The sequence below is a fragment of the Ranitomeya variabilis genome, chromosome 4, assembly GCF_051348905.1.
Source record: "Ranitomeya variabilis isolate aRanVar5 chromosome 4, aRanVar5.hap1, whole genome shotgun sequence".
Taxonomy (NCBI): Eukaryota; Metazoa; Chordata; class Amphibia; order Anura; family Dendrobatidae; genus Ranitomeya; species Ranitomeya variabilis.
This window is the reverse complement of record NC_135235.1, coordinates 656424812-656446138: the sequence shown is the minus strand read 5'-3', so window position 1 is coordinate 656446138 and position 21327 is coordinate 656424812. Positions and strand designations below refer to the sequence as shown.

Sequence of the window (21327 nt, the reverse complement as noted above, 5' to 3'; positions counted from 1 at the left end):
ATTTAAACCTCGTTTTATTGGGCCTTACAAGATATTGGAAATCCTTAATCCTGTATCTTTTCGTCTGGATCTTCCTGTGTCGTTTGCTATTCACAATGTATTTCATAGGTCCTTGTTGCGGCGGTACATTGTGCCTGTAGTTCCTTCTGCTGAGCCTCCTGCTCCGGTGTTGGTTGAGGGCGAGTTGGAGTACGTGGTGGAGAAGATCTTGGATTCTCGCCTCTCCAGGCGGAGGCTTCAGTACCTGGTCAAGTGGAAGGGCTATGGTCAGGAGGATAATTCCTGGGTGGTCGCCTCTGATGTTCATGCGGCCGATTTAGTTCGTGCCTTTCATGCCGCTCATCCTGATCGCCCTGGTGGTCGTGGTGAGGGTTCGGTGACCCCTCACTAAGGGGGGGGTACTGTTGTGAATTTGCTTTTTGCTCCCTCTAGTGGTTACTAGTTTTTTGACTCTGGTTTTTCTGTCTTTCCTTTTATCCGCACCTGGGTCGTTAGTTAGGGGTGTTGCTATATAAGCTCCCTGGACCTTCAGTTCAATGCCTGGCAACGTAGTTATCAGAGCTAGTCTGCTGTGCTCTTGTCTACTGATCCTGGTTCCAGTTATATCAGCTAAGTCTGCCTTTTGCTTTTTGCTATTTGTTTTGGTTTTGTATTTTTGTCCAGCTTGTTCCAAATCTATATCCTGACCTTTGCTGGAAGCTCTAGGGGGCTGGTGTTCTCCCCCCGGACCGTTAGACGGTTCGGGGGTTCTTGAATTTCCAGTGTGGATTTTGATAGGGTTTTTGTTGACCATATAAGTTACCTTTCTTTATTCTGCTATCAGTAAGCGGGCCTCTCTGTGCTAAACCTGGTTCATTTCTGTGTTTGTCATTTCCTCTTACCTCACCGTCATTATTTGTGGGGGGCTTCTATCCAGCTTTGGGGTCCCCTTCTCTGGAGGCAAGAAAGGTCTTTGTTTTCCTCTACTAGGGGTAGCTAGATTCTCCGGCTGGCGCGTGTCATCTAGAATCAACGTAGGAATGATCCCCGGCTACTTCTAGTGTTGGCGTTAGGAGTAGATATATGGTCAACCCAGTTACCACTGCCCTATGAGCTGGATTTTTGTATTCTACAGACTTCCACGTTCCTCTGAGACCCTCGCCATTGGGGTCATAACACCTCCTGCTCCGGTGCTGGTGGAGGGAGAATTGGAGTATGTTGTTGAAAAGATCTTGGATTCTCGTGTTTCCAGACGCAAACTCCAGTATTTGGTTAAGTGGAAGGGTTATGGTCAGGAGGACAATTCCTGGGTGGTCGCCTCCGATGTTCATGCGACTGATTTGGTCCGCGCCTTCCATAGGGCTCGCCCTGATCGCCCTGGGGGTTCTCGTGAGGGTTCGGTGACCCCTCCTCAAGGGGGGGGTACTGTTGTGGATTCTGTTTGCGGGCTCCCTCTGGTGGTTACTGCTGGTACTGGGTGACTTTGGTGGGTTGCGGCCTTTGGTTTCCATCTGTCCATCAGAGGCTGGGTGTTTCCTATTTTACCTGGCCTTTCTGTCATTTCCCTTGCCGGCTATCAATGTGTTCAGATGTGCTCTGTTTGGTTCCTGCCTACCTGCTCCCAGATCTTTCAGGATAAGCTAAGTGCTGATTTTCAGTTGTTTGGTTTTTTGTCCAGCTTGCTTAGAATGTCTCTTTGTTAGCTGGTTGCTCTAGTGGACTGAGGTTCTCCCCATGTGCCATGAGTTGGCACATGGGTTCTTGTAATCTCAGGATGGTTTTTTTGATTAGGGTTTTTTGCTGACCGCTCAGTCCCCTTTTGTGTCATTCTGCTTTCTAGTTTTCAGCGGGCCTCTATTTGCTAAAGCTATATACATCATCTCTATGTGTGTGCCTTCCTCTTATTTCACCGTCAATACATGTGGGGGGCAACTATACCTTTGGGGTTAATTCCTCTGGAGACAAGTGAGGTCTTTGTTTTCTCTGCAGTACTAGTTAGCTCTTAGGCTGGTGCGTGGCGTCTAGAACCAACGTAGGCACGCTCCCTGGCTATCTCTAGTTGCGTTTGTCAGGCGTAGGGCAGCGGTCAGCCCAGGTTCCATCACCCTAGAGCTCGTCCGATATTTATTGTACTTTGCTTATCCTGTGCTATCCCTAGCCATTGGGGATTCATGACAGGGACCTGGATATTGGAAGAAGGCTACTACACATAAGCCTACTCAAGAAGCCCTTCAATTACTGATCCACGTCTGTGGGATGCAGAAGAGTGTGCCATCTTATCAGACGTAGGGGTCATCCGGGCTCCTGGTAAAGAACCTGTAATCCTACCTCCCGAGCGAGAAACTATAGTATACCTTCCAGTGGGGACTCACCGCAACCTTGATGGGTTGGAAGTGGCTGTTCAGCCTCTGGTAGGCAGAGGAGTGGACCAAGAAGTCATGATAGCTCGTACGATAGCTGTGGTCCAGCGAGGACATGTCCCCATAAGGGCTTTGAATGTGTGCCCCGGGGAGGTCACCTTGCCGCGAGGGACAGATCTGGCCCTGGTGTACCTACATAAGGGGGAAGTGGTGAGTCAGAAGGAGATGTCTTTATCACCGAGAGAAGGTGTGGGGTGGACCCTAGCAGTTGCTGCGGGGGACGAAGAGACACCATCCCCAGAGTGGAGTGGACGGGTCATCCTTGATCAAATGGAAGTGGATGTGAAGGCTCTGGGCCCTGAGCATGTGCAAGCAATAGAAACTATGCTGTGGGAAAATCAGGCCACATTCGCCCGTCATGCTGAAGATTTCGGCTGTAATAAAGCCAACACGCATGAGATACCGACTGGGGAAGCTCGTCCAATTCGAGAACGATACCGGCAGATCCCGCCCAAGATGTATCAAGATGTGAAAACATTACTGAGGCAGATGCTGGATTCAGGAGTGGTGCAGAGTAGTCAGAGCCCTTGGACAGCCCCGGTGGTGCTTGTCAAGAAAAAGGATGGGACCATCCGGTTCTGTGTAGATTACAGGAAACTCAATGCCTGCACTGTTCGAGACTCGTATCCATTGCCCCGCATCGAGGAATCCTTGACAGCGTTGGGGAAAGCCAAGTACTTCTCCACCCTGGACCTAGCAAGCGGATACTGGCAAGTAGCCGTGGCAGCGAAAGAGAGAAAACCACCTTCATCCTCCCTATGGGTCTGTTCGAGTTTAACCGGATGCCCTTCGGGCTCTCCAATGCTCCAGGCAACTTAAAACGGCTGATGGAAAAGTGTTTGGGAGATTTAAATTTTGAGGCTACCCTGATCTATCTGGATGACATCATTGTGTTTTCAGCCTCATTCGAAGAACACCTTGCCCGGCTTGGACAGGTACTCGGAAGACTGCGGGCCCATAACCTGAAGGCGAAACCAAAAAAGTGCCACCTCTTCAAGAGAGAGATCGAGTACCTAGGCCACATAGTGTCACAAGATGGAGTTCTACCCTCGCCAGAAAAAGTGGCTGCTATCCAGAAGTGGCCAGTCCCTCAAACAGTGAGAGAACTCCAGGCCTTCCTGGGACTCGCTGGGTACTACCACCGGTTTGTTAAAGACTTCATGAAGGTGGCAGGTCCTCTCAATGAGTTGCTGAGGGGGACCGCTGGAGTGCCGAAGACCCAGCGCATCCCCTGGGCACAGGGACAAGACGAGGCCTTCCAGGCTATAAAGAATTCCCTTACTTCAGCCCCGATTTTGGCCTACGCAGACTTCGATCAACCGTTCCTGTTGTACACAGATGGTAGCCTTCATGGACTCGGTGCAGTAATTTCTCAGATACAGGATGGACATGAGAGAGTCATAGGGTATGCCAGCAGGTCCCTGCAAGACAGCGAAAGAAACCCTCACAATTACAGCTCCTTCTGGTTAGAGCTCCTGGCCCTGGTGTGGGCCATGACAGAAAAGTTTGCAGGCTTCCTGACAGGTACCAAGATTCAAGTTCGAACAGACAATAATCCCCTGGCCCACCTTGAGAATGCTAAATTGGGGGCCTTAGAACAACGGTGGATGGCTCGCCTAGCCAAGTTCGACTTTACCATCCGTTATCGCTCTGCTACCGAAAACGCAAATGCTGATGGGCTGTCAAGAGTGCCTGTGAAGACTCCAGTGGGGGATCTTGATGAGCAACTCGAAGAGGAGGAAACCCCAGACTTTAATAAGTTTAAGCTCCCAATGGTTGCGGCCCAGTCAAGAAGGGAGGCCTGCGCATTATCCCGGTCCCTGGGAAGAACCAATGAGGAATGGGGACACGTTCAGGATGAAGACGAAGGGCTAAGACAGATGAAATGGTGGGTAACTCAAAAGCGGAAGCCTGGCAAACAAGAGAGAGATGATCTGGACTCTGAAATGAGGAGTGTGTTGCACCAGTGGGATAGACTGGAAGTGTGAGTCAGTGCTATATCATAAGAGGCAACAGCCAAAAGATATGGAAGTAAGGTGGCAAGTGGTCATCCCAGGAAGAATGGTTTAAGAAGTAGCTAAAGAAGCCCATGAATTCGGAGCGCACTTCGGCCCCACAAAGACCTACCAATGGTTACAGCAGTATGTGTATTGCCCCCGGTTGGAGCTTGTGGTGGAAGAGGTTTGCCGGCAGTGTCGTGTATGTGACCTCATTAAGAGTACTGAACAGAGGGCACCCATCCAGACCATACAAACTAAGGAACCGCTAGAAGTCTTGATGATCAACTATCTCCTCGTGGGACACTCGGCCAGGGGGCTGCAATACTGTTTGGTGATGACCGATCATTTCTCTAAGTTTGCAGTAGTCACTCCAACTAGAGATCAGACTGCGGAATCGGCGGCGCGAGCCATCTGTCAAGACTTCATCCGGGTGTATGGGTGCCCAAAGCGCATCCACTCCAACCAAGGCCATGTTTCCAAGGCAAGGTGATGGAAGAATTGTATCGCATGTATGGCATCGAGCGGTCCCGGACCACCCCTTACCACCCTCAAGGCAACGGAGCTTGTGAACGCTTCAACAGAACCTTACTTCAAATGCTGAGAACGTTGGAGGAGGATAAGAAGGCGTGTTGTCCAGACTATCTGCCAGAATTGGTCTGGACCTACAACAATCGGGTCCACTCCACCACGGGTTATACCCCCTATCTACTGTTGTTTGGAAGAGCTGGACGAGAGATCATTGAGCTGAATTTGGAACAGCCAGAGGAGCTGATGGAGCAAACTGTCACCTCATGGGTGAAAGAGCATCGGCAACAATTGCAAATGATATGGCGGTTGGCGGGTCAGCAACTGCAAGAAAAAGAACATACGGGCCACAAACCGACTCAAGAGTTACCGCTCCAACCTGGAGACCGAGTATTAGTCAGAGAGAAACGCCCTAAGGGAAAACTAAGTGAGAGATGGGAAGTACAGCCGTACAAGGTTATCGAGCGAGTGTATGCTAACGGCCCTGTCTACAAGGTACAGATTGAGAATGGGGCATCCACCCCTAGAGTACTTCACAGAAATATGTTGCGGCCTTGCCGGTCTGAGGTCTGTTCTATGCCATTGTCACCTGAAGGCGCCACTCCACTTCCTGAATCTGTCATGCCTGATGGTGAAATCGATGATGAGTCGTGGACCGTCCCTGACACAGTAGGGGGTCCTCAGCCACACAGAGACGGTAATCCCATGGATGTACCAGTACCGCCATGCGAGGACAAGACCAGACAAGAGCTCACAATGTCTCCTGCAACAAGTGTTCCTCTGGAAGATAGTCAAGCCTTGCCTGACAGCCAAGAGCTTCGGAGATCCCAGAGGTCTAATGCAGGGGTTCCACCAGTCCGATGTAGAACAGTGTGCTCTGTCTGTTTCTACATCTTTGCTGCCTCCTCTATAGGTGCTGTTCCACATTGCACGTTCCTTCATTACGCTTCAACCTTGATTCTGTGATGGTCGAGGACAACCATCATTAAGAAGGGAGGCATGTAAGAGGGTGGTGCTGTTATGGACAGTAACACGCTGCCACTTTAAGAGACAGCACCCCCTTTTCTGGTGTGATGGAATGTCCTGCTTCCCCCTGCTATAGGCTGTGAAGATGAACTGCCCTAGAATTAGGGGAGGAGTTGAGCCTGAACTGTGTGTGAGCTGAAGCTGCTAGAGAGAACGTTGTGCTGTTTCCTACAAGGAAGGTCCCACAGCCTGGGACGGAGTTTACGTGTGAAATTTGCAAGACTTTTCCGGGTACAGCAAAGGTGGCTGTTCTGTGCTAGCTCGTAAAGCCACGAAGATACTGAGAAAGGGACTTACAGTTTCCAGGAGCATCCCTAGGATCCAGAGGCAAGAAGACCACGCTTCACAGAGCTGACAGAAAGCCGTGTGCACCACCATATTAGACTTCTGGGGGCCCCCTGGGACTGGACCTGAGTCCCCAACATCACTGTGAGTCTGTTCCTGTTTGGTGCACCTGTTAGGGCCTAGTGTAGGCTTCAGTAGTCAGTACACGGGAGCCGTGTGGCCTGCTTAGTAAGGGCCAGGGAGGTTATACGTAGAGTAGCATCGTTATTTGTGTATTGTTTAAAGTTGCTTGTGAGACATATTCTGAGTCTGTAATAGTTGGAGCACCATGCTATTTTACGGACAAGATAAAGTTTATATCTCTTGTAAAGTGTCTCTTGCCATTGCATACCCCTGTTTGCATCTTCCTCATCCACTTCATTCCTTGCCTCACAATAAATCTACCCTTTGTTGTTTGCACCTCATCTTGTGTACAGTAGTCTTCCTGCACCGTGGTGGTCCCCAAGCCATCGCTTCACTATCACTGTCTGTACTTCTTTATAAGTTTTACCCTCTCCAATCAACTTTTTAATCAAACTACGCTGTTCTTCTGAACAATATCTCTAATGATCCATATTTCTCAGGCTTTCAAGGAGAAATGCATGTACAACATGTCCTGGCTTCACCCTTAAATAAAGGCCACCTGATTCACACCTGTTTCCTCACAGAATGATTGACCTCACTAATTGAAATCCACACTGCTATTATTTTGAACACACAACCTTTTAATTAATTATTCTAATACACAGACTCAAAAACATGCAGTTCATGAATGCAGAGTATGTTGGTTTTCTTAGAATCTTCTGCACAAACTGGTAAATTGTTTGACATGTGGTAATATAATTTATACCAAAAACAGTGATTAATCTGGTTCATCATATTGGACTGCTATTATTTTGAACACTACTGTACGTGGCCTAATAGGCTGTGAACAGGAAGGCAGAAGCACAGGCAGGTGAGCATTCAGGTCCTCACTTTCAGCAGCAGCTCTGACATCTGGATAATTTTTAAGGAAGCTCTGCACCACCAAATTCAACACATGCACCAGGCAAAGGATGCGACTCAAACCAGCTAGGCCCAGAGCTGCTACGAGATTTCGCTCATGATTGCTCATCACTAGGCCATGATTCCAGGGCTGCTACTAGAAATTTCGGGGCCCCATACTGGCAAAATGTTCGGGGCCCCCTTGAGACTCCACCCCAGCCCTGCCTCCACCCCTCAAACTGTCCACAGTCCCACCGCTCTCTCTTGGAAAAACTCCACTTCTCACATATCACACATTAACAGCTCCCATCACAAGATCACACATATAGCCGGCAGCTTTTGTTTTGGCCAAAAGATTTTTTAAGCCGTCACTGTTGTGATCTGGTGGCCTAAGAGCAGCATGAGACGTACTCTGGAGAAGGTGGTACCTGTACTGACCGCAGACCCTGAACTTAACACCGCAACTAGAAGTAGCCGTGGAATGTACCTATCACTCCCTAGACATCTCGACACAGCCGGACGACTATTTACCCCTAGAGATAGAAAAGGGAAAACTATCTTGCCTCAGAGAAAATCCCCAAAGGATAGAGAGCCCCCCACAAATATTGACTGTGAGAGGAGAGGGAAAAAACATACACAGACTGAAATCAGAATTTAGCAAAGGAGGCCACTTCTAGCTAAATAGAAAGGATAGGACAGAGTACTATGCGGTCAGTATTAAAACACTAGAAAATATCCACCACAGAAAATACAGGTCCTTCTCAAAAAATTAGCATATAGTGTTAAATTTCATTATTTACCATAATGTAATGATTACAATTAAACTTTCATATATTATAGATTCATTATCCACCAACTGAAATTTGTCAGGTCTTTTATTGTTTTAATACTGATGATTTTGGCCTACAACTCCTGATAACCCAAAAAACCTGTCTCAATAAATTAGCATATTTCAACCGTCCAATCAAATAAAAGTGTTTTTTAATAACAAACAAAAAAACCATCAAATTATAATGTTCAGTTATGCACTCAATACTTGGTCGGGAATCCTTTGGCAGAAATGACTGCTTCAATGCGGCGTGGCATGGAGGCAATCAGCCTGTGACACTGCTGAGATGTTATGGAGGCCCAGGATGCTTCAATAGCGGCCTTAAGCTCATCCAGAGTGTTGGGTCTTGCGTCTCTCAACTTTCACAATATCCCACAGATTCTCTATGGGGTTCTGGTCAGGAGAGTTGGCAGGCCAATTGAGCACAGTAATACCATGGTCAGTAAACCATTTACCAGTGGTTTTGGCACTGTGAGCAGGTGCCAGGAAGCATGAAGTGCTCCAAAATCTCCTGATAGCTAGCTGCATTGACCCTGCCCTTGATGAAACACAGTGGACCAACACCAGCAGCTGACATGGCACCCCACACCATCACTGACTGGGTACTTGACACTGGACTTCAGGCATTTTGGCATTTCCTTCTCCCCAGTCTTCCTCCAGACTCTGGCACCTTGATTTCCGAATGACATGCAAAATTTGCTTTCATCAGAAAAAAGTACTTGGGACCACTTAGCAACAGTCCAGTGCTGCTTCTCTGTAGCCCAGGTCAGGCGCTTCTGCCGCTGTTTATGGTTCAAAAGTGGCTTTACCTGGGGAATGCGGCACCTGTAGCCCATTTCCTGCACACGCCTGTGCACGGTGGCTCTGGATGTTTCCACACCAGACTCAGTCCACTGCTTCCTCAGGTTCCCCAAGGTCTGGAATCGGTCCTTCTCCACAATCTTCCTCAGGGTCCGGTCACCTCTTCTCGTTGTACAGCGTTTTCTGCCACATTGTTTCCTTCCAACAGACTTACCATTGAGGTGCCTTGATACAGCACTCTGGGAACAGCCTATTTGTTGAGAAATTTCTTTCTGGGTCTTACCCTCTTGCTTGAGGGTGTCAATGATGGCCTTCTTGACATCTGTCAGGTCGCTAGTCTTACCCATGATGGGGGTTTTGAGTAATGAACCAGGCAGGGAGTTTTTAAAAGCCTCAGGTATCTTTTGCATGTGTTTAGAGTTAATTAGTTGATTCAGAAGATTAGGGTAATAGGTCGTTTAGAGAACCTTTTCTTGATATGCTAATTTATTGAGACAGGTTTTTTGGGTTATCAGGAGTTGTAGGCCAAAATCATCAGTATTAAAACAATAAAAGACCTGACAAATTTCAGTTGGTGGATAATGAATCTATAATATATGAAAGTTTAATTGTAATCATTACATTATGGTAAATAATGAAATTTAACACTATATGCTAATTTTTTGAGAAGGACCTGTACAAAATCTCCACATCTAACTAAAGATATGGAGGGTATATCTGCATCTCCAGAGATACCAGCTTGGCTAAACAAATCCTTATACACACCAAGCTGGACAAGACAAAAACATGGAAAAGAACTGAACAATAAGGCCACAGCATGTGGACAGCAAAAATCAAGGCCAGAACTTATCTTTGTTGAAATGAACAGCAGAGCAGGAGAGACCAGGCAGGGATGTGAATCCTCCAGGAACAATGGACAACTGGCACTGACTAAAGGGTCAAGCAAGACTAAATAGCCCAGTCAGAATTGCAAAAAGTGGACACACCTGATGAATGCTGCGATCCAGAGACAGCAGTGCTACCACTTATAACCACCGGAGGGAGCCCAAGAGCAGAATTCACAACAGTACCCCCCCTTGAGGAGGGGTCACCGAACCCTCACCAGAGCCCCCAGGCCGATCCGGACGAGCCAAATGAAAGCCACGAACCAAATCCTCAGCATGAACATTGGAGGCAACAACCCAAGAATTATCCTCCTGGCCATAACCCTTCCATTTGACAAGATACTGAAGCTTCCGCCTCGAAAAACGAGAATCCAAAATCTTCTCAACCACATACTCCAACTCCCCATCAATCAACACCGGGCAGGAGGATCAACAGAGGGAACAACGGGCACCACATATTTCCGCAACAAAGATCTATGAAAAACATTATGGATGGAAAAAGAGGCTGGAAGGGCCAAACGAAAAGACACTGGATTGATAATCTCAGAAATCCTATAAGGGCCAATAAACCGAGGCTTAAACTTAGGGGAAGAAACCTTCATAGGAACATGACGGGAAGACAACCAGACCAAATCCCCAACCCGAAGCCGGGAACCAACACACCGACGACGGTTAGCAAAACGCTGAGCCCCCTCCTGAGACAACACCAAATTGTCAACAACATGAGCCCAAATTTGCTGCAACCTGTCAACCACAGAGTCCACCCCAGGACAATCAGAAGGCTCAACCTGCCCTGAAGAAAAACGAGGATGAAAACCAGAGTTACAAAAGAAGGGTGAAACCAAGGTAGCAGAACTAGCCCGATTATTAAGGGCAAACTCGGCCAATGGCAAGAAAGCCACCCAATCATCCTGATCAGCAGACACAAAGCATCTCAAATAAGTTTCCAAAGTCTGATTAGTTCGCTCGGTTTGACCATTTGTCTGAGGATGAAATGCGGAAGAAAAAGACAAATCAATGCCCAGCCTAGCACAAAAGGCCTGCCAAAACCTAGAAACAAACTGGGAACCTCTATCGGACACAATATTCTCCAGAATGCCATGCAAACGAACCACATGCTGAAAAAAACAACGGAACCAAATCAGAAGAGGAAGGCAATTTAGGCAAAGGTACCAAATGAACCATCTTAGAAAACCGGTCACAAACCACCCAGATAACCGACATCCTCTGGGAAACCGGAAGATCTGAAATAAAATCCATAGAAATATGCGTCCAAGGCCTTTCAGGGACCGGCAAAGGCAAAAGCAACCCACTAGCGTGGGAACAGCAAGGCTTGGCCCGCGCACAAGTCCCACAGGACTGCACAAAAGAACGCACATCCCGTGACAAAGAAGGCCACCAAAAGGACCTACCAACCAAATCTCTGGTACCAAAAATCCCAGGATGACCAGCCAACACAGAACAATGAACCTCTGAAATCACTTTACTAGTCCATCTGTCAGGAACAAACAGTTTCCCCACTGGACAGCGGTCAGGTTTATCAGCCTGAAATTCCTGAAGAACCCGTCGTAAATCAGGGGAGATGGCAGAAAGAATCACCCCTTCCTTCAGAATGCCGACCGGCTCAAGGACCCCAGGAGAATCAAGAAAAAAGCTCCTAGAGAGGGCATCAGCCTTAACATTCTTAGAACCCGGAAGATATGAGACCACAAAATCAAATTGGGAGAAAAACAGGGACCATCGGGCCTGTCTAGGATTCAGCCGTTTGGCAGACTCGAGGTAAATCATATTCTTATGATCGGTCAAGACCACAATACGGTGCTTGGCCCCCTCAAGCCAATGTCGCCACTCCTCAAATGCCCACTTCATAGCCAACAACTCACGATTGCCGACATCATAATTGCGTTCCGCAGGCGAAAACTTTCGAGAAAAGAAGGCACACGGTTTCATCAAGGAACCATCAGAATTCCTCTGAGACAAAACGGCCCCTGCCCCAATCTCAGAAGCGTCAACCTCAACCTGAAAAGGAAGAGAAACATCTGGCTGATGCAACACAGGGGCAGAAGTAAATCGGCGTTTAAGCTCCTGAAAGGCAGAAACAGCCGCAGAGGACCAATTCGTCACATCAGCGCCTTTCTTCCTTCGTCAAATCGGTCAGGGGTTTAACCACACTGGAGAAGTTGGCAATGAAACGGCGATAAACATTAGCAAAGCCCAAAAATTTCTGAAGGCTCTTCACGGATGTGGGCTGGATCCAATCATGAATGGCCTGAACCTTAACCGGATCCATTTCTATAGATGAGGGAGAAAAAATAAAGCCCAAAAAAGAAATCTTCTGTACTCCAAAGAGGCACTTAGACCCCTTCACAAACAAGGCATTATCACGAAGGATCTGAAATACCATCCTGACTTGTTTCACATGAGAATCCCAATCATCTGAAAAAATCAAAATATCATTCAAATATACAATCATGAATTTATCAAGATAATTCCGAAATATATCATGCATGAAGGACTGAAACACAGATGGAGCATTAGAGAGTCCGAATGGCATCACAAGATATTCAAAATGGCCTTCGGGCGTATTAAACGCAGTTTTCCATTCGTCACCCTGCTTAATACGAACAAGATTATATGCCCCTCGAAGGTCAATCTTAGTAAACCAACTAGCCCCCTTAATCCTAGCAAACAGATCAGAAAGCAAAGGCAAAGGGTATTGGAATTTGACCGTGATCTTATTCAAGAGGCGATAATCAATACAGGGTCTCAAGGAGCCATCCTTCTTGGCAACAAAAAAAAAACCTGTTCCCAATGGTGAAGAAGATGGCCGAATATGCCCCTTCTCCAAGGACTCCTTAACATAGCTCCACATGGGTGTATGTTCTGGCACAGACAGGTTGAAAAGTCGGCCCTTAGGGAACTTACAGCCTGGAATCAAGTCAATAGCACAATCACAGTCCCTATGCGGTGGAAGGGAACTGGACTTGGGCTCATTGAATACATCCTGGAAATCTGACAAAAACTCAGGAATTTCAGAAGAGGGGGAGGAGGCAATTGACATCAAAGGAACGTCACCATGAACCCCCTGACAACCCCAACTAGTCACAGACATAGATTTCCAATCTAATACCGGATTATGCACCTGTAACCACGGGAAACCCAGCACAATAGCATCATGCAAATTATGCAACACCAGAAAATGACAATCTTCCTGATGGGCTGGCGCCATGCACATGGTCAGCTGTGTCCAAAACTGAGGTTTATTTTTAGCCAACGGTGTAGCATCAATGCCCCTCAAAGGAATAGGACTCTGCAAAGGCTGCAAGGGGAAACCACAACGTCTGGCAAATTCTAAGTCCATTAAGTTTAGAGCGGCGCCTGAATCAACAAATGCCATGACAGAAAATTACGATAATGAGCAGATCAGGGTCACAGATAACAGAAATTTAGGTTGTACAGTACTGATGGTAACAGAACTAGCGATTCTCTTGGTACGCTTAGGGCAATCAGAAATGACATGAGCAGAATCGCCGTAGTAAAAACACAACCTATTCTGACGTCTGAATCCTTGTCGTTCAGCTCTAGACACAATCCTATCACACTGCATAGGCTCAGGACTCCGCTCGGAAGACAATGCCATAGTGTGCACATCTCTGCGCTCGCGCAAGCGCCGATCAATCTGAATGTCCAGAGACATAGAATCACTCAGACCAGCAGGCGTGGGGAACCCCACCATAACATCTTTAACGGATTCAGAAAGACCCTTTCTGAAAATTGCCGCCAAGGCATCCTCATTCCATTTAGTCAGTACAGACCATTTTCTAAATTTCTGGCAATATGATTCTGCCGCTTCTTGACCCTGACACAGGGCCAACAAGGTTTTCTCAGCATGATCCACTGAATTAGGTTCATCATACAATAACCCAAGCGCCTGGAAAAAGGTGTCTACATTAAGCAACGCCGGATTCCCAGGTTCCAGGGCAAATGCCCAATCCTGGGGGTCACCACTGTTGTGAATTTGCTTTTTGCTCCCTCTAGTGGTTACTAGTTTTTTGACTCTGGTTTTTCTGTCATTCCTTTTATCCGTACCTGGGTCGTTAGTTAGGGGTGTTGCTATATAAGCTCCCTGGACCTTCAGTTCAATGCCTGGCAACGTAGTTATCAGAGCTAGTCTGCTGTGCTCTTGTCTACTGATCCTGGTTCCAGTTATATCAGCTAAGTCTGCCTTTTGCTTTTTGCTATTTGTTTTGGTTTTGTATTTTTGTCCAGCTTGTTCCATATCTATATCCTGACCTTTGCTGGAAGCTCTAGGGGGCTGGTGTTCTCCCCCCGGACCGTTAGACGGTTCGGGGGTTCTTGAATTTCCAGTGTGGATTTTGATAGGGTTTTTGTTGACCATATAAGTTACCTTTCTTTATTCTGCTATCAGTTAGCGGGCCTCTCTGTGCTAAACCTGGTTCATTTCTGTGTTTGTCATTTCCTCTTACCTCACCGTTATTATTTGTGGGGGGCTTCTATCCAGCTTTGGGGTCCCCTTCTCTGGAGGCAAGAAAGGTCTTTTGTTTTCCTCTACTAGGGGTAGCTAGATTCTCCGGCTGGAGCGTGTCATCTAGAATCAACGTAGGAATGATCCCCGGCTACTTCTAGTGTTGGCGTTAGGAGTAGATATATGGTCAACCCAGTTACCACTGCCCTATGAGCTGGATTTTTGTATTCTGCAGACTTCCACGTTCCTCTGAGACCCTCGCCATTGGGGTCATAACAGTTTGCCAGGCCTGTATTAAATGTTTAATGCATTGCAGAAGAGGGATTATAAGAAAGAAGATTCTGAGTTTTTTTTTTTTTCTTCTTCCCCTTTACCTCAGAGTGGCTATGCTTGCTGCAGACATGAATATCCAGACCTTGATTACAAGTGTGGACCAGCTGGCTACTCGTGTGCAGGGCATACAAGACTATGTTATCAGAAATCCTAGGTCAGAACCTAAAATACCGATTCCTGAACTGTTTTCCGGAGACAGGTTTAAGTTTAGGAATTTCATGAATAATTGTAAGTTGTTTTTGTCCCTGAGACCCTGTTCATCTGGAGACTCTGCTCAGCAAGTAAAAATTGTTATTTCGTTCTTACGGGGCGACCCTCAGGATTGGGCTTTTTCGTTGGCGCCAGGAGATCCGGCATTGGCTGATATTAATGCGTTTTTTCTGGCGCTCGGTTTACTTTATGAGGAACCCAATCTTGAGATTCAGGCAGAAAAGGCCTTGCTGGCTATGTCTCAGGGGCAGGACGAGGCTGAAGTGTATTGCCAAAAATTTCGGAAATGGTCCGTGCTGACACATTGGAACGAGTGTGCACTGGCCGCTAACTTTAGAAATGGCCTTTCTGAAGCCATTAAGAATGTTATGGTGGGTTTTCCCATTCCCACAGGTCTGAATGATACTATGGCACTGGCTATTCAAATTGACCGGCGGTTGCGGGAGCGCAAAACCGCAAATTCCCTCATGGTGTTGTCTGAACAGACACCTGATTCGGTGCAATGTGATAGAAAAACCGCAAATTCCCTCATGGTGTTGTCTGAACAGACACCTGATTTAATGCAATGTGATAGAATCCTGACTAGAAATGAGCGGAAAATTCATAGACGCCGGAATGGCTTGTGCTACTGCTGTGGAGATGGACCCAGTCAAGGTCCGAGCTATTCTTGATTGGACTCAGCCCTCGTCAGTTAAGAGTCTTCAGAAGTTCTTGGGTTTCGCTAACTTCTACCGTCGTTTTATCGCTAATTTTTCTAGCATTGTGAAACCTTTGACGGATATGACCAAGAAGGGCTCCGATGTAGCTAACTGGGCTCCTGCTGCCGTGGAGGCTTTCCAGGAGTTGAAACGCCGGTTTACTTCGGCGCCTGTTTTGTGCCAGCCCGATGTCTCACTTCCCTTTCAGGTTGAGGTGGATGCTTCAGAGATTGGAGCAGGGGCCGTTTTGTCGCAGAGAGGCCCTGGTTGCTCGGTTATGAAACCTTGTGCCTTTTTCTCTAGGAAGTTTTCGCCTGCCGAGCGAAATTATGATGTGGGCAATCGGGAGTTGTTGGCCATGAAATGGGCATTTGAGGAGTGGCGTCATTGGCTCGAGGGTGCTAAGCATCGTGTGGTGGTCTTGACTGATCACAAAAATCTGATGTATCTCGAGTCTGCTAAACGCCTTAATCCGAGACAGGCCCGCTGGTCATTGTTTTTCTCCCGCTTTGATTTTGTTGTCTCGTATTTACCAGGTTCAAAGAATGTGAAGGCCGATGCTCTTTCTAGGAGTTTTGTGCCTGATGCTCCTGGAGTCGCTGATCCTGTTGGTATTCTTAAAGATGGAGTTATCTTGTCAGCTATTTCTCCGGATCTGCGACGTGTGTTGCAGAGATTTCAGGCTGATAGGCCTGAGTCTTGTCCACCTGACAGATTGTTTGTCCCGGATAAGTGGACCAGCAGAGTCATTTCCGAGGTTCATTCCTCGGTGTTGGCAGGTCACCCGGGAATTTTTGGCACCAGAGATCTGGTGGCCAGGTCCTTTTGGTGGCCTTCCTTGTCAAGGGATGTGCGGTCATTTGTGCAGTCCTGTGGGACTTGTGCTCGAGCTAAGCCTTGCTGTTCTCGTGCCAGCGGTTTGCTCTTGCCCTTGCCTGTCCCGAAGAGACCTTGGACACATATCTCCATGGATTTCATTTCTGATCTTCCGCTATCTCAGGGCATGTCCGTTATCTGGGTGATATGTGATCGCTTCTCAAAGATGGTCCATTTGGTTCCTTTGCCTAAGCTGCCTTCCTCTTCCGATCTGGTTCCTGTGTTTTTCCAGAACGTGGTTCGTTTGCACGGCATCCCTGAGAATATTGTGTCAGACAGAGGATCCCAGTTCGTTTCCAGGTTCTGGCGATCCTTTTGTAGTAGGATGGGCATTGATTTGTCGTTTTCGTCTGCTTTCCATCCTCAGACTAATGGACAGACGGAGCGAACCAATCAGACTTTGGAGGCTTATTTGAGGTGTTTTGTCTCTGCTGATCAGGACGATTGGGTGACATTCTTGCCGTTGGCTGAGTTTGCCCTTAATAATCGGGCTAGTTCCGCCACCTTGGTTTCGCCTTTTTTCTGCAACTCTGGTTTCCATCCTCGCTTTTCTTCGGGTCATGTGGAGTCTTCTGACTGTCCTGGGGTGGATTCTGTGGTGGATAGGTTGCAGCGGATCTGGGATCATGTGGTGGACAACTTGAAGTTGTCACAGGAGAGGGCTCAGCGCTTTGCCAACCGCCGCCGCGGTGTGGGTCCCCGACTACGCGTTGGGGATTTGGTATGGCTTTCTTCCCGCTTTGTTCCTATGAAGGTCTCCTCTCCCAAATTTAAACCTCGTTTTATTGGGCCTTACAAGATATTGGAAATCCTTAATCCTGTATCTTTTCGTCTGGATCTTCCTGTGTCGTTTGCTATTCACAATGTATTTCATAGGTCCTTGTTGCGGCGGTACATTGTGCCTGTAGTTCCTTCTGCTGAGCCTCCTGCTCCGGTGTTGGTTGAGGGCGAGTTGGAGTACGTGGTGGAGAAGATCTTGGATTCTCGCCTCTCCAGGCGGAGGCTTCAGTACCTGGTCAAGTGGAAGGGCTATGGTCAGGAGGATAATTCCTGGGTGGTCGCCTCTGATGTTCATGCGGCCGATTTAGTTCGTGCCTTTCATGCCGCTCATCCTGATCGCCCTGGTGGTCGTGGTGAGGGTTCGGTGACCCCTCACTAAGGGGGGGGGGTACTGTTGTGAATTTGCTTTTTGCTCCCTCTAGTGGTTACTAGTTTTTTGACTCTGGTTTTTCTGTCATTCCTTTTATCCGCACCTGGGTCGTTAGTTAGGGGTGTTGCTATATAAGCTCCCTGGACCTTCAGTTCAATGCCTGGCAACGTAGTTATCAGAGCTAGTCTGCTGTGCTCTTGTCTACTGATCCTGGTTCCAGTTATATCAGCTAAGTCTGCCTTTTGCTTTTTGCTATTTGTTTTGGTTTTGTATTTTTGTCCAGCTTGTTCCATATCTATATCCTGACCTTTGCTGGAAGCTCTAGGGGGCTGGTGTTCTCCCCCCGGACCGTTAGACGGTTCGGGGGTTCTTGAATTTCCAGTGTGGATTTTGATAGGGTTTTTGTTGACCATATAAGTTACCTTTCTTTATTCTGCTATCAGTTAGCGGGCCTCTCTGTGCTAAACCTGGTTCATTTCTGTGTTTGTCATTTCCTCTTACCTCACCGTTATTATTTGTGGGGGGCTTCTATCCAGCTTTGGGGTCCCCTTCTCTGGAGGCAAGAAAGGTCTTTTGTTTTTCTCTACTAGGGGTAGCTAGATTCTCCGGCTGGAGCGTGTCATCTAGAATCAACGTAGGAATGATCCCCGGCTACTTCTAGTGTTGGCGTTAGGAGTAGATATATGGTCAACCCAGTTACCACTGCCCTATGAGCTGGATTTTTGTATTCTGCAGACTTCCACGTTCCTCTGAGACCCTCGCCATTGGGGTCATAACACACCACGCAGCAGAGATATAACAATTTTAACCTGCTGGATGGGATCACCAGAGGAACGGGGTTTCAGAGCAAAAAACAGTTTACAGTTATTTTTAAAGCTCAAAAATTTGGACCTGTCCCCAAAAAACAAATCAGGATTTGGAATTCTAGGCTCTAAAACCGGAGTCTGAACGATATAATCGGAAATACCCTGTACTCTAGCAGCAAGTTGATCCACACGAGAAGCCAATCCCTGAACATCCATACCAGCGCCGAACTCCTGAGCCACCCAGAGGTAAAGAGGGAAAAAAAAACACAACAGACTACAGGAAAAAAAATGGCTCAGCACTTTCCTTCCCTTCTTCTGAGATGCGGTTAACTCATTGTTGGCCCGTTGTACTGTTGTGATCTGGTGGCCTAAGAGCAGCATGAGACGCACTCTGGAGAAGGTGATACCTGTACTGACCACAGACCCTGAACTTAACACCGCAACTAGAAGTAGCCGTGGAATGTACCTATCACTCCCTAGACATCTCGACACAGCCGGAGGACTATTTACCCCTAGAGATAGAAAAGGGAAAACTATCTTGCCTCAGAGAAAATCCCCAAAGGATAGACAGCCCCCCACAAATATTGACTGTGAGAGGAGAGGGAAAAAACATACACAGACTGAAATCAGAATTTAGCAAAGGAGGCCACTTCTAGCTAAATAGAAAGGATAGGACAGAGTACTATGCGGTCAGTATTAAAACACTAGAAAATATCCACCACAGAAAATACAAAATCTCCACATCTAACTAAAGATATGGAGGGTATGTCTGCATCTCCAGAGATACCAGCTTGGCTAAACAAATCCTTATACAGACCAAGCTGGACAAGACAAAAACATGGAAAAGATCTGAACAATAAGGCCACAGCATGTGGACAGCAAAAATCAAGGCCAGAACTTATCTTTGTTGAAATGAACAGCAAAGCAGGAGAGACCAGGCAGGGATGTGAATCCTCCAGGAACAATGGACAACTGGCACTGACTAAAGGGTCAAGCAAGACTAAATAGCCCAGTCAGAATTGTAAAAAGTGGACACACCTGATGAATGCTGCGATCCAGAGACAGCAGTGCTACCACTTATAACCACCGGAGGGAGCCCAAGAGCAGAATTCACAACACGTCACCATAACACTGTAGACACTTTTGGCCGGGCCCTACTCTACTGTAACCTACTAAATATTTGTTAAAATATGCAATACAATTTAGGTATATTTTTATTTATTTTTCAATTTTTAAAATGACCAATAATATCACATACAACGAACAAATACCGCTACACCATGTCCAGACCACATATTACCACCACAGTGATCGAATAATATCACATACAAGGAACAAATACCACAACACCATGACCAGACCACATATTGCCACCAGTGACCGAATAATATCACATACAAGGAACAAAAATACCACCGCACCATGACCAGACCACATATTACCACCACAAAGTGACCAAATAGCACATACAGGAGACAAATACCGAAACACCATGTCCAGACCACATATTACCACCACATAGTGACTGAATACTACAATACTGATCAGTAATAAAAAAATACAATACTATCACCATAAGTGCCATTATACACAGGAGATCTGTACTTAGTATGCAGTGTCTGTGTACAGGTAATACAGTGATCACTGGTGACACTATACACAGGAGCTCTGTATATAGTATACAGTGTATAGTGTCAGTGTATAGGTAACACACTGACACACCATGTCTCTCAGTCTGCCCTGGGCCCCCCAGATCGCCACTCTCAATTAAAAAAAAAAAGTTCTTCTTTCCTGGCCGCGCTCCTGCGGCGGGTAAAGCTCCCTCCATGCAGCTGAAGCTCGCACTCGCCGGCGACTGACAATGACGTCAGACGCCGGTGACGTGTGCGCTGACGTCAGCTGCGAGCCTCCGATTGGCTGGTGGCTGTTAACTTTTGACGTGCGGGCGCGGGTCCGCATGTCAATAGCGTAAAAACTGCCGCAGCGCCGATAAGGGCCCAGTTTAGCCTGCCGGTAGGGGCCTGGTGAGCAGATGAGATGGGGCCCAATGCGGACCCCCTCTGCCCACCGGGCCCCATACACCAGTCAGGGCAATAATGCTCTGATGGCGACCCTGTGTGCTTCAGGTTCAGCGGTAGTGATGAGCAAGTATACTTGTTCCTCAGGTTTTCCCGAGAATGCTCATGTGTCCTCCGAGTATTTTGGAGTGCTCGGAGATTTCGTTTTCGTTGCCTCAGCTGCATGATTTGCAGCTGCTGGACAGCCTGAATACATGTGAGGAATGCCTGTTAAGGAATCCCCACATGTACAAGCACGCCAAAATACTCGGAGGACACCCGAGTATGCTCGGGAAAACAAGCAATGAGTATATGTGGCACCCCAGGAGTCCGGTTGCCACAATGGTTTTGCCTTCCTCATGGGGAAGGTGATGTCATGCCTGGATGTAAGGAGGGATTCCCTAATCAGGCAATACAAACATGTGCAACACCTTCCTAACTCCAGGCCAGAAGGGGAGCTCTAAACCCAGTATCAGGGTAGCTTTCCTTACAAATTCTGGTCTGGAGGTGGTGTTAGTGAGCTTTGTGTGAGACACTGAAGGGAAAGGAAGCAAGAGAGAGGAACCTGGGGTCTGGAGCTGCGACTGGGCTCACCCCATGAAAAAGGGTAAACAGACCGGATACCAGAGTCCGTGGTGGTGGGAGGATTGCATACTCAGCCACCGAATCCGGAGGGCAGGTGATTCCAAGTCTCCTGGCCCCAACTGACACCCGGAGGCAACACTGCAGGTCAGGAGCCTGGGACTGCCAGTGAGAAGGCAGTGCCCAAGACAGGCTCAGGCTGTCAGCCATATGGGTTGGAAGTACAGACACTGAGAGGACTTGTGCAGAGTTTCAGGCAAGGGTCAGAGTACAAAGTGCAGAAGGAAGGCCTCTGAACTCACCTGGTTTGGTGGATCCCAAGCTGTGTCCAGGCTGTCCGGACCCCATCACCACATG

The 21327-nt window shown here is 47.5% G+C and overlaps 1 protein-coding gene across 1 annotated transcript in view; it reads right to left on the bottom strand.

The window, feature by feature from the left end:
- The window catches only part of LOC143768177 (uncharacterized), a 381688-nt gene that overhangs the window by 108182 nt on the left and 252179 nt on the right, over nucleotides 1-21327 (bottom strand). The window lies entirely within an intron of this gene.